Source organism: Eptatretus burgeri, chromosome 13, assembly GCF_056783735.1.
Source record: "Eptatretus burgeri isolate ZD-2024b chromosome 13, Ebu_testis_v1, whole genome shotgun sequence".
NCBI classification, from domain to species: Eukaryota; Metazoa; Chordata; class Myxini; order Myxiniformes; family Myxinidae; genus Eptatretus; species Eptatretus burgeri.
In genome coordinates, this window is record NC_140973.1 from 1,722,197 (window position 1) to 1,736,733 (window position 14,537).

The window sequence follows — 14,537 nt, forward strand, 5'->3', positions numbered from 1 at the left end:
TGAAATTTTTTGACGTATGCCGGCGTATGCTCACACGTTCCGCTATGCTGGCCATAAGTTGTAGGCACGTTACGCGATCGTTGACACACGTTACTTGTAAGTTACTCATAAGTCGAAACATGTCGAGGTAATGTTTTGCGTACCCGAAACTTATTTCTAACCTATGAGTAACGTTTTGTAAGCACACTACATGAACGTTGTTCACACTTCGCAACACGTTACTTGAAAAAGACGTAGACGTATTTGACGTCTTCAGGATGACAACAGAACTTAATGAACGCGTTTCTAACTTACAGATACCGTATAATGGCGTATTGGCAGCGATTATGGGAATTGGTATATAAAAAGGGGCTTCGCAGGAGGAACCAGTCTATTTTTTAGACTTCGTGGTGAGTACATGTCCATGTCATTCCGAGAGATGGAGGATACGGCAAGGCTGAGACGACAATACCTACCTGTCCTCCAACATCAACATGACCTCATCGAGTTGACACTGCACCAGTTGCGTGCCAATAGAGCCGGGAGAAGAAGACGTTAATGGAGGAGAAGGAGCTGGGTCAGACCATGGATCGGGAGGCGACGCCATTACGGCATACATGACCAGCTCATGGTGGAACTCCAGAACGAGGACCATGCATCCTTAATCAACTTCCTGCGAATGCCCCCAGCGATGTTCGATGAGCTAATAGCCAGAGTGGGTCCAAGGATAACCAAGCCTTATTATTAAATCATTTCAATAGTCCAGTGGAAGCAATTTAACTCGTTCAATGGAAACTATTTCAATTGCCGAGCACCAGCGTCCAAAAACAATAGGCGAGGGACAGCCATTTATTAAAAGTGAAGTTGCAGCCTATGAATAGAAAACCTCACGTAATCGTCGACGATACGCTGCCACGCTATGCATACGTTCGACTATCGTTGGGCATAGGTTGTGGACGCCTAAACACGCTCATCAATCGTTGGTATAACTTATCTATAAGTTATCGAAGCGTTCTGTGTTCATTACTAGTACATTATGCATTTGTCCAAGTCGTTTTGAATACTTTAAAAACTGAAACAAAAAAATAGTTCATCGTGGGAATGAGAAAAAAAATTAGCCGAAAAGAACATCGAACAATGGTGCAAAGTAGTCTCCTATTCGTGGACGCAACGAGGATCCATCATCACCCACACCCTCCCCATCACGCTCACCTTCTACTACTACTACTATCAATACTACTAGTACTACTGCCACGCTCACCTACTACTACTACTACTACTACTGACATTGACATCTACTCAACATGGAGTCTGGAACACTGACGGGATCCTCTTGTGAAGCCCATTTGTATATACCAATTCCCCTAAACGCTGCCAAATCGCCATTATATGGTAGATGTAAGTTAGAAACACGTTCAGCAAGTTCTGTGGTCGTCCGGAAGACGTCAATCAAATTCGTCTACATACGACAGTGCGTTTGAGATACGTTCACATAGGTTCAAAGCACGCTACTCATAGGTTCAAAGCACGTTACTCATAGTTTAAAAATTAAGTTTCGGGTATGCTAAACATTACCTCGACGTGTTTCGACTTATGAGTAACTTACAAGTAACGTGTGTCCAACGTGTGTCAACGATCGAGGAGCGTGCCGAGAACTTATGCCAGCGTATGCGGAACTTGTGAGCCATACGTCGAGTAAGTCATAAAATTTTCAGCATGCTTGAAATTTCACGACGTACTAGACGTAACACGAAATATGACAGCGTACTTCATCGTTTTTCAGCGTGCTTCTAACGTATACACAACTTACCCATACCGTATTCGACGTGTGCCAGCGTTTTACACACATTTTTCATAGGTCGGCATAAGCTGGCTAAATCGTCAAGGTGTGACTGCGATGTTGACACTTCCAATTTTCAGGCGGTTATGATTTAAATCGGCGTGCGGCAGCTTTTTAAGAGAGAACGCCACGAGTTCGTCGGCGATACGTGCAGCGCGCTATGCCTAAGTTAAACTATCGTTGAGCATAGGTTGTGAATGCCGACAACAGGCTAAGCATTCGTTGGTGTAAGTTATCTATAACACAACGAAACGTTCTGTGCCCATTACTAATATGTTATGCATACGACCAACACGTTATGAATATGACCAAAACTTTAAAAAAAACCTCAAACTTCAGCGTATGCCAACGTTTTACATACATTTTTTTACATTGCCATTGCTGGTTAAAACGTCAAGGTGTGACAGCGCCTTAAGGCTGTAACCCAAATTTGGTAGCATTCTGACTGGTGGGGCCTGGAGAAGGTTTTTGAAGGAATTTACACGATTTTCCCAAAAATTGACTACGTCGGCCATTTTGACACTTCCGGTCACGTGATCGGCATCGCCTCCACAATTTAACATCCCTACCCTGACCTAATGTTGTAACCCAAATTTGGAAACATTCTGACTGGTGGATCTGGAGAAGATTTTTGAAGAAAATTACTGTCGGCTATTTTGACCGAGTTAAAGTCACGTGACCAGAACGAGCTTTGTAATTCTTGTTATCAGTCATAAGAGGAACTTCGCTGCCAAATTTTGTCTGGATCGGCCTGGTGGCTTGGCCAGAGAAGTCGAAATAGGAGACGGACGGTACACGGTGACAATACCTTATCTGGAATTTAAATTCCAGATAAGCTAAAAGCAAAAAAGGCTTATTTTAAATTCCACAGTTTGAACTTTAAAATTCGGCGAAGGTTAAGAGATTCTTAAGCATATCGCATTTTAGTTGCAAAGCTTATCGCACACTTTGATGCCCTGGGTGGTGTTTAGTTTGACCCCCTCGGAGAGTTCCAGTTGCATAGCAGATACACAGAGTGGCAGTTACAATTCGAGTCGCATCCCTCAAGGGAAGCCTGTATTATGATCTCTTTATAAATCGGCCACTTTGAAAAAATATTTGAATTTTTGTTTTTCCATTTCTACGTTTTAAGTGATTTCCAACCAAAAAAAAAAAAATTTGTTGGAGAAAAAAATTAAAAAATTTGCAACTTTTTTTCAAAAAAATTTTTGATTTTATCTGAAAAATATTTGAATTTTTTTTTTTTGCATTTCTACATGTTTTAAGTGATTTCCAACCCCCAAAAAATTTGTTAGAGGAAAAAAAAACAACTAATTTTGCAACTTTTTTTTCAAAAAAAATTTCGATTTATTTTTGGGCATTTCTACATGCGCGTCGATCTAGTTTAGTTTATTCAATCGTGGTTCAGTAGAGTCTGATCCGTTTTGACCTACAATTAATAGGATATCAGGTTCACTTAAGTGACCCAGCAGTACTGGCGGCTGAGGTTTTGCACTCCACCGAGTGCTCCCCCTCTAGTTTATAATGGGGAGAGGGAGACACAGAGCAGACTTAATCACGAATATAATATGCAATGTACAGTGAGCGAAAAGCACTTAATTCTACTTAACAGACTGGCGACACACACACACACACACACACACACACACACACACACACACACACACACACACACACACACACACACACACACACACACACACACACACACACACACACACACACACACACACACACACACACACACACACGCACAGCCGGTTGGCCTTTATTCGGCAATTCAGCCTGGAAGGATAGGTGAACTGGAGAGTCAGAGTCTGGCCGGATACCTGTCCGCCTCGTGCGGTTTCTTTGAGACGAGCGAACCAGGATGGGACCAGCCGCATCGAGCGAATCAGCAAGCACAGGACCACCGAAAAGAACCCCCGAACCAGACACTCCACCAACAAAGCGAGGACCCTCGGAAAAGACCACAGACCAAGACCGCAGACGACGACGACGACTGCAGACCAAAAGACCAAAGGGCAAAGAGCAAAAAGCCCAGACGACGACTCCTCCTCCAGATGACAGCTCGCCACCTTTCTCCTCCGACAATTCCAACCCAACTCCAGCGAGCACTCAGAGAAGCCCGGCGATTCTTATCCCTCCCCCACGCAGGGTGAAGTCATTGGTCCTCTCAGGTAATCTTTGCCCAGATTGGACAGGGTTTCGTGGGGTGATGTGCTGGCCATCTGTGATTGGACAGGGGGGAACCCCCTCCTTTCTTGGGCGGAGTCAGAGCTCTGAGGTGAGGAAACCTCCGCTCACGTCCGTGGTTGAATGCACGTGGGCAATGGCGTCGATGGTGCGAAGAAGTGAAGGGAATTGATGTATAAAACTAACTAGAAAATAACTCGCAGCGCACACATGAAATTTCCGTTAGACACAGGGGATGGATTCTAACTATACACATGTACTTAACGAAATATCAACTTTGGGACTGCTGACGGTCTGTGTGCAAGAGGCTTCCAAATCCGTAACAGTATTACTATCCTATTTGAACGTGTTGTTTTAACGTACCCCATTTTGTTCAATCCTGTAATAATGCCGGCGGACGGGCAAGGACCGTTTTTTTGTTTACAAGAGCAAGGACCGTGGAAGAGTAAGATAAAACTGATAGTGGGGACAAACACCAAATAATTCATGAACAGGTAAAGAGGGGAGGGAGGAGGGGGAAGGGAGAGGGAAGGAAACTCTGAAACTCGTGAGCAAGATGATTGTGTTAGGAAAGGTTAATGGGGGTAATAAAGAACATGGGACAGAACTGAAGATGATAAGAGACGGTGGTACACTGCTTGCTTGAAATCCTTGAGGAAAGACTGAGACAGAACAACCTCTGGAATGTGGTTTCATAGACAGGAGAAGTGCAGAAAAACAACAAAAAAGAAGAGTTGAGGTGTGCAGTCAGCCTGGATTTTGGAAGTTTAACCAGGGGACAGTGATAGGACCAGGGTCCATAGCCTAAGATTAAAGAAGAGGAAAGTTAAGATGGTGGTAAGGCAGGGACAATTGGTTAATGTCGTAATTAATGCATGTCATGGTCTCCCTGGAAAGGTAGTGGCAGCAGAAACAGTAAATAAGTTTAAATTAGAATTCGATCAGTACCTGGAAGTTATGGAGATAGAGGGGCATAGGGATGTTGGCAGGACTTTCAGTTAAGTTGAGCATTGACGGGTGATTGTGTGCATCTGTGCGGTGTTGTCTGTGGAGGTCTCCTCAAGGGGTGGTGTGTGGTTGATGTTGTGCGTTTCTGACCCAAGAACCGCCTTCGCCCACTCCCCCCTTGGAAAGAAAACGCTACCAAAAAAACAAAGACAAACCCCCCCAAAAAGTACATTTTGCATTTTCTTTTTCATATAAATTGGTCTGGTGTTGATGTGATGCAGGCAAAATGGGCCAACAGGCCTCCTCTTGTGTCTACATTCCTTTTGAACCATTGGAGAAGTTACTGGAAGAAAGCGAGTCTCCTGGAATTGCTGGGGAGGGTTGGAAGACAGCAGAGAGACCACTGACGTTTTCTCGCTCGTCTCAGGAGGAACACATTTTGTGAGCACTATGGAATGAACGAAAGTTACACTCATTCGGGTAAGCTTTTCAAACTGAGATAACAAGCTGCTCAATGCAACCGCCTCCCCACAGGATTCAGTATACTCATCCCTGATACACCCACATGATGTCCGAACTCTCTGCCAGACATCCTCCCACTTCCATGCACTCTCTGTTTCTTATCACGTTGAAGCCAGTTAGTTAGCTTCATTGAGGTACGTGCACCCCCCCCCCTTTCACACCTCCTTAAAAAAAAAAATACTCTGGTTGAGCATCTGCCTGGAATGGCTGCATGTTCGATTCATTACAATAATTTACATTTCTTACATTTATTATTCTGCACATTCACACGAACATGTAAACCTTGTACGTCACACATCGGCTGTCACACGTGGTGTGATGTAACCAAGTTTGAATGTAAAATATTAATGTATATTAATGCTCCACCTATGTCTTGACTCATGCATATCTATGCTCCGCCCATGTATATTTATGCTCTGCCCATGTGTTGCGTCATTTCCGCTGGGAGTGGCACAGGGGTTAGACTCTTTCCAGTTTTGCGGATCGGTGGTTGGGTGTGGAGAAATCACGGTTTTTACCATCGCACTTGGAGTGTTTTAAAATATAGTGAAAAGAGATTAAAACCTCTCAGTATTGGTAAACTGCCTGAAGCATTCTTTCTTCAACGAATTTGGACACTGAAGCTGTTCCACGAGAGCAAAAACCTGATTTCACGTTCGTCTCGCCTCCGTGGAGCCAGAGACGCCATGTCGAGCTCACTTCACACGCCGTCTGTGGCTAGCTCTCAGGGTTCATTCAACGCTTCCAGATCTTCGCTCATGTTGAAGTGCAGTGCAGAAGCAGCTGTGGCCTCTGTCAGAGCTACTATGGGATGTAAATCGGACAAAGCTCGTTTGCTACTCGAAGAGCAACAGATGCAGCAACGATTGATGGCTGCATAGCAACAGAGTGATCTCAAGCAACAACAGATGCAGCAACGACTGAAATCTATGCAGCAACGGATAAATCGCGAACAGCTGAAGCAGGAGGAAGAAGCTGCTGTGACCCGGGCCCATTTGGAGGCGATGTCTGACGGACGCTCTGAGTTGGGGAGAATTTGACTATTTTGGCAGCTGGATTACCGACACTTGCAGAGAAGGTGGGAGTGCCACATCTCCACCGCCATCCATTCTATCTGAAGATGATATTGAAGGTATTTCACTGGATACATGGGTACATGCTGACCCAGCTACGTCGCTCGAACCAGTGTCATTTCAGGCAGACCCCCTTTCACCAGCCATCAACGCTGCAGCACCAGCATCCATGGAGAACTTATCAACATCCGATAGGCAAATTCTGTCTGCTCAGTATAACATGATGCCAACTCCTGGTCTCTTGTATGCAACTCACCAGACACCAAATAATGCCTCACCCACACCCTTCATGTCGTCATCCTCCAATGCTATGGGTCACGGTTGGACATCGACCTCCACTGTGTTAATGTGCTCCGTTATGAGCTCGTGCTCATAGGTCACAAACTCTGCTCCGGTTACAGCCGCTTGGTATCCCACCGTGTATACTGACCATCCTTTTCCATTCAGTGGGATTACACACAACAACCAATCGGGTTATTTCTCACCAAATCCAATGTACACCCATGCTGTAGCCGCATATCCTGCGAGTAAACACACCACACATCCCACAACAACACTACCAGTGTCTAGCAGTTCACTATTGGGTTGAGACATGAAGCCATCAATCATGCCAACAGTGATGCCTGCCATGCAGGACTGTGTAAACTATGTCTTGCCGAGACTTAGTTTTAAGTAGGATTTCTCTGTTTGACCATAAGCCTGAGAAATTCAGGACATGGTGTGCAGCCCTCCAGAAGATGATCAGAGGAGTACTGCTAGCATCTGATGAACAGCTTAACTTCATAGTTCAACACATGGCTGATGGTTCAGAATCCAAATATGAGACTGGAGTAGAAAGGATCCCTTGTTGTGTCAGGTGTATCGTTATGTACAGATGGGATGGCCAGAGAAATCACCATCTGAAAAGTTACCGTTTTTCCATAGGAGAACAGAACTAAGGATTGATATGAACGAGGATTGTATTATGTGGGGAAATAGGGTGATTGTACCCAAACCAGGTCGGGCTCAGTTGTTGGAGGAATTACGAGACTCATCCTGGAGTGGTATGCATGAAATGGTTAACTCGTAGTTATTCCTGGTAGCTGAATTTGTGTAAGGACATCGAGAGTGTTGTGCATCTGTGTAATGTGCATCAAATGAATGCAAAGAATCCTCCGATTGCCATGTTACTTCCCTGGGAATTGCTTGGCAAACCTTGGCAGAGACTGCATGTGGATTACTCGGGTCCATTTATGGGAACAATCTTTTTTTGTCTCAGCGGATGCTTTCTCTAAATTTGTAGAGATTAGGATTATGGCCTCAAATTCAGTATCGACAAAGGCAACACAATTAAGTGCATCATATGGATGTGTTCAAAGTTCATGGGTTCGTTGGACATTTGGAATCAGACGATGGCACTTGTTTTACGTCTGCTGAATTCAGAACATTTTGCCATCATAATGGTATCAATCACTGCACCTCGGCTCCAGTACATCCAGCCAGTAACGTATAGTAAAACGCTTGGGACAAACTTCTAAATAGTCCATGAAAAAGATGGCAGTGGACATGGATGAGTTGTCTACCAAAGTCGATAGGTTTCAGCTAACTTATAACACTACACCTCTTGCAGTCACTGGAGTTTATCTGTACAGTTGCTATCTAATAAATGTAATTTTCTGTCTGCGTGTGTGTTTGTCTGTCTGTGTGCAACACCAATCATGCCAAAACTACTGGGCCAATTGCCACCAAACTTGGCACATGGACTAAGTTCGACCTCTTGGTGAACATGGGCAACTTGGTTTCATCTGCAGTCACGGAGGTTTAGGAGGGAAGGTCAACAAAAATTCTCCATGTAAATGTGTATCGTGTCAGGCCACCTGGTGGTGGTGGTGGTGGTGGTGGCAGAGGGTATTACAAGTTAGCTGTGGAGTGGGAATCCCCAAACCCAACCTCCACTAATCAAGGGGTGGGGGTGGGAGTGGGTGTCTGAAGGGAGGGGAAGGATGGGCTGGAAGAAGGTGGGGGGCAGGTGGGATGAGGGAGGGGAAGGGATGGTAGGAGAGAGTGGAAGGAGGGACCTGGCATTGCCCAGCAACTCCTGCTAGTTTAAAATGAACATACTATTGCATCTGGATTGGATCAAACCAAGATTGTGTGTACAGGTAGGAAAGTATCAGGACAAGCAGGAGTATCCTGGTGGAACCTCAAGTAAATATGAGGCACAGAAAACTGTATGCCAAGAATATAGGTTTGGGCAGGGGTCACCAATCATTTTTTCAATGTAATCTACTTTTGATTAATGAAATATTTCAAGAGCTACAACAACATAAATTTTAAAAACATACACCGATGAGCCAAAACATTATGACCACTGACAGGTGAAGTGAATAACATTGATTATCTTGTTGCAATGGCACCCGTCAAGGGGTAGGATATATTGTTGTAGTTGCCAGGGTTCAGGGGCAAGGAACGACCGCGAGATGGAGCAGTTTGGCAGTCTCCACCCAAACACCCGGAATTGAAGGTCGTCACTCCGGATAACTCCGAAGTAGACAGGTCGCTTAATGGAACGTGGACGCCAATATTTCGACCATGCGGTTAGGGTCTTTTTGTCCGATTCCAATTTACCTAATTAGCTGCGTGGTTTAGCTACCGGGGAAGCCACACCCTCGGCTGGCTTTGTCCGAACTGAGTCGCTGTTACAGACTCGGATCCGGCATAACCGAGTGGAAATTATCAAAGCCATGCCGGCCCAAAGAACAATTTACGGCACAATTGGCCTCCCTAATTCTCAAGCCCGAACCATACTGGGTCAATGGAAGAAAACACAGACAACGAACTGGAACATTTAACAGTTATTTATTTACAAGGTAAAAGGGAGGGAAATACAGAGCAGACTTAGTCACGAATATAGAAGCAGGCAAATGTACAATGGCAATAAAACGATTTCTACTTACCATACTGGCCACAGACAGACACACACACCCAAAAAGAAATGGACCTCGTGGGTCTTTATTTGGCCCTTCAGCTCAGGATGGAAGGCGAGCTGAGGGTCAGAGTCTGGCCGGGTACCTGGCCGCCTCGCACTTGTGGAGCTCGGAGTCCATGGACGGGCACCCCCAGCTCGAGCGCTCCAACACAACCCACCACGGTGGGACTCGAACCCACGACCCAGAATCCAACAAGCCCACGATCCTAGCTGCCACGAACGATGATCAACGACACGAGCACCATGAAACACCTCCACCATGACCACCACCACCATGAGCACCCACACGACCACCGACCACCAAGGAACCCTGAAAAAGACCGCTGCTGAGACAGCTCGCCACCCTCCTTATCCCCCCCCCCCGGGCGGGTGGAGGGATCCGCTCCAAGATAACTTGCCTCCGGATTGGTCGGGGGGCGTCAGGCAATCGGTGGCCTCCCCTCATTGGACGAGGCGAAAATTCCATCTGGCTGAGGAGAGGTCGGCTCTGACGTGATCTCACCCCCGATTGGACGAGGGGGGATTGTTGTAGAAAACTAGCGAGAAAGAAACTCGCAGCGCACACATGAAATTCCCATTAGACATGAGGGATGGATTCTAACTATCCACATATACTTAACGAAACAACTAAACTTTGGGTCAACTGTATGTGTGAATGCGAATGGTTTCCAGATTCGTAACAATATTAGGCAGCAAGTGAATAGTCAGTTCTTGAAGTTGATGTATTGGATGCAGTAGAAATGGGCAGGAGTAAAGACCTGAGCGACTTTGACAAGAGCTAAATTGTTATGGCCAGACGACTGTGTCAGAGCATCTCTGAAACGGCAAGGCTTGTGGGGTGCTCCCGGTCAGCAGTGGTGAGTACCTACCGACAGTGGTCCGAGGAGGAACAAACCACAAACCGGCGACAGGGTGTTCGGCGCCCAAGGCTCGTCGATGTGCGAGGGCAATGAAGGCAATCCCGTCTGATCCGAACCGACAGAAGGTCTACTGTGGCACAAGTCACAGGAAATTTTAATGGTGGTTACGGGAGGAATGTGTTCCAATGCACAGTGCATCGCACCCTGCTGCGTATGGGGCTGCGTAGCTGCAGACCAGTCAGAGTGCCCATGATGACCCGTCCACCATCGAAAGCACCCACAATGGGCAAGCGAGCATCGGAACTAGACTTTGGAGCAATGGAAGAAGGTCACCTGGTCCGATGAGTCCCGTTTTCTTTTAGATCACGTGGATGGCCGTGTACGTCTGCGCCTGTTTACCTGGGGAAGTGATGGCACCAGGATGCACTGTAGGAAGACAAGCCGGTGGAGGGAGCGTGATGCTCTGGGCAATGTTCTGCTGGGAAACCCTGGGTCCGGCCATTCATGTGGATGTCAATTTGACATGTCACCTACCTAAACATCGTTGCAGACCAGGTACACCCCTTCATGGCAATGGTATTCCCTGATGGCAGTGGCCTCATTCAGCAGGATAATGCGCCCCGCCACACTGCACGCATTGTTCGGGAATGGTTTGAGGAACATGATGAAGTGTTCACGGTGTTGCCCTGGCCTCCAAATTCTCCAGATCTCAATCTGATTGAGCATCTGCAGGATGTGCTGGACCAACAAGTTCAATCCATGGTGGCTCCACCTCGCAACTTACAGGACTTGAAGGATCTGCTGCTAATGTTTTGGTGCCAGATACCACAGGACACCTTCAGGGGTCTTGTAGAGTCCATGCCTCGGCAGGTTGGCACTGTTTTGGTGGCACACGAAAGACCAACAGCATATTAGGCAGGTGGTCATAATGTTTTGGTTCATCAGTGTATGAACTGACAAGGGTACAAATTTAGTGATTACAGTTAAATTACAAAAATACATGTTTAAAGTGAAGGAAAATTGATCTTTACCTTGACTTGTGTGAAACTTGGCACGACATGGTGTCAACCAGTACTGTGTAATCCAGTGTGTATCCTGACAGGGCAACCGTGATGGAATCCTTCAGATGCTCGTCTGTCAGACGGGTTCGAAATTTAGATTTGATGCAGTTCACGACGGAAAATGCTGATTCGCAAAGATTGGTGGAGCCAAATAGGGAAGCCACTTTCATTGATGCGTCGCGGATGTTACTGTACTTTTCAGTATCCACGAGACTTCAGAAATTTGCGGCAGATTGCCTTGATTTCAACTGAATGTCATTTTGAAGGCCGATAATCTCCATTTCCAAAGGGACACAATGAAGATAAACAGCACACTGATTTGTTCAGAAATGTCACCAACATCAACTTCCATGAAGGGGTTTGAAGTGAATATCACCAAGGGCTCAATCTCCTCAAAATCATTAAATCTGTCATTGAACTCTTGGCCAAGCCTGGTCAGGAAATCACTGGACTTGTCAATGTCCACAATTCCAACAGCAACTTTATTTTCTGCTCGTGTTTGGAGCACAGAAGGAAAATGTTGCATTTTCTTTTTCTGGACTTGTATCAGAAAGTTAGGTTTCGACTTGAAAGCCTTCACTGTACTCTTCATGTCGGCAATTGTCTTCCGTTTTCCTTGCAATCCTTACACAGTTCAAGGTGTTCAAATTTTCTGTCATATCTGTTAGAAATGTCAAATCAAGCATCGATGGACGCAATGTTTGATCATTGGGTGGTTTCTACGTTTCTTGACAACATGAAAACTTTAAAGAGCAGGTTGCGGGTCACCAAACATGTTCTGAAAATGTATCAATATGATGATATGTGTATTAAATAGTTTGACGCAAACTATCGTGGTTGCCTAACTATTGGGAAAATTAATGAAATTTAACTCCGAAGTTGTTATTTCTCGAGGCTGTTGAAAAAAAACAGCCGCGTGCTTTATATGGATGGTGACGTCACGTTCTCCAAAACAAAGTGGACGCTCACTCTTTCATTGAAGAAGTGAAGAAGTTGAGTGGGCCGTTCTTTCACTTTTTTTTGAGCTTGCAACTGTTTATATTATCCTTTTTTATTTTGAATTATTGTAGAACAAAGTTATTTGGATATTTGTACATCATGCTTCGTACGTGCGTCATCATGTTTTGCGAAAATGGCTGGAAAACGAGTAATCGCTCCCACCGATTCCCGAAGGAATCAAACATTCGCCGGCAGTGGATAAGATTTGTACAAACAAAACGGGCGAATTTTCCCTGCCTTTTAAACAATATAGGCCATGGGCCAGATATGGCCACCGTGCACCCCCCCTCCTCCCAGCAAACCTATGTTTTTCTGAATCCCCTGGATATACTGAACAGGAATATGAATGTTAACATTGAAAATTTTGGGATGCAGTTCCTGTTTTGACCTTTCGAATAGGGGTATCCTAATATTATACTTTTATCGATACATATCAAATATACATGTATGATGCATAAAATTGAAGATAATTGCATTCTGATCATCTGTATATATCTAACAGTGTTGTACATTAAATCTAAATGAAATTGTATACATTTGAATATATATTCCCTATATTTCGAATAAACACAAAATCATCACTCCGTATTCCTCAATGAATATACCTGTATTTGATATTATATGAATTTTATTACAGGTACAGACTATTTAATGATAGTGAGAAACGGTTTTAATTACCTTATATTTCTTGAAATATGAGCCATACAGGAATGGTGTCGGTGTTGGAATGGGCCGTATCCTGAACGGAAAGCGAGTTGTCACAGTCGATATTTCTTTCCATATTAAGATTTATTTCCAAAACATTCATGTTGAATGTTCAACTGAAGATAACATGTTTGTTAAGATGTATTTTCTTTCTCATTTTACTGATAACTGATAACTTTTAATTAATGGTAATTAAGTTAATTAAGTAAGGTAATTAAGTTATATATTCCAGTCCAAATCAGAAATATTTAAGAATGTGATACAACATTGCAATAATTAACACCGAATGAAAATATGAAGTTTCAAGTCTTGTTTCCTTCTATTTTCAGGTTCGTACTAGCTGTGCAAAACATAGTCAACTGATGTCTGACCAGCAAGCAGCAGAAGGCGGCCAGGAGCGAGAAGACCCACCTCCCAAGCGTCGGAAAGATGATAGTCATGGAGGCTTGAAGTCCCGATTGGAGCCCAAATGCATTGTGCACATCCCTAGGTTACAATATGGCCCTATGGTGCTATTATCCACAACCAAGGATTCCACAGCCCGACTAGCAAGGTTGAAGGAGATCCGAGACAAGAGACTGACGCAACCACATGGATCAGTCCAACATATGACGAGTACCTGTGACCTAATACCAGATTCCCTTACTGAGTGTCACGGATATCACAGAGAATGCTATCAACGATTTACCATGAACCTCAGTCGCCTGTCCACTCCTTCAGATCCATCTACTCCATCATGCTCCAACTTAAGTTGGAGGGATTCATCAGGGGACAAGGTACTGTTTGCATCTTTATGATTCCCCCCCCCCTTACTTTGTCTGGCTCTGGAACCCACTGAGTAACCTCATCAACAAACAAGGACACAGTAGTAGCAGCAGAAAAAGTGGATAAGTTTAAATTATAATTAGATCGGTACCTGGAGGTTATGGAGATAGAGGGGTATGGGGATGTTGATGAGACTTTTAGGGAGAGTATTGATGGGCGATTGTGTACGGAGTGCTGTTGGTGGGGGTCTTGTTAAAGGGGGTTGTGTGGTTGATGTGTGTTTTTAACCAAGGCCATGCCCCCTCTCCAAGGGGAAGAAAAAAGTAAAAAATAAAAATAAAATTACAACCCCCCCCAAAAATACAAAAACAAAACAAAACAAATTGTTCTCTTTCATTAATTAAAATGATCTTGGGTTGGTGTGGTGTTCACGCAGGCATGATGGGCTGGATTGCTTCCATCTGTGTTGATAAAAAGAAAAGAAGTTCCTTGGAAATCATCCATTATACATTTTGAACCATGGTGTCTGTCCATGTGTTCATCTGTTGAACCATGGAGTCTGTTTTGTGAACCGCAGTGTCTGTTTGTGTGTTTGTAAGCATTCACTTTTGAAATGATGTG

At 44.6% G+C, this 14,537-nt stretch overlaps 1 long non-coding RNA gene across 2 annotated transcripts; it reads left to right on the top strand.

Moving 5' to 3' along the window:
* The first annotated feature begins 2,185 nt into the window (after positions 1-2,185).
* On the top strand, positions 2,186-14,488 carry LOC147013667 (uncharacterized). Of its 2 annotated transcripts, XR_015050475.1 has the most exons (4): positions 2,186-5,404; positions 5,498-5,619; positions 13,481-13,927; positions 14,353-14,488. It is a non-coding gene; the product is annotated as an uncharacterized LOC147013667 (long non-coding RNA). The 2 variants fall into 2 exon arrangements; XR_015050474.1 differs by having other exon boundaries at positions 13,481-14,397.
* The last annotated feature ends 49 nt before the right edge of the window (positions 14,489-14,537 follow it).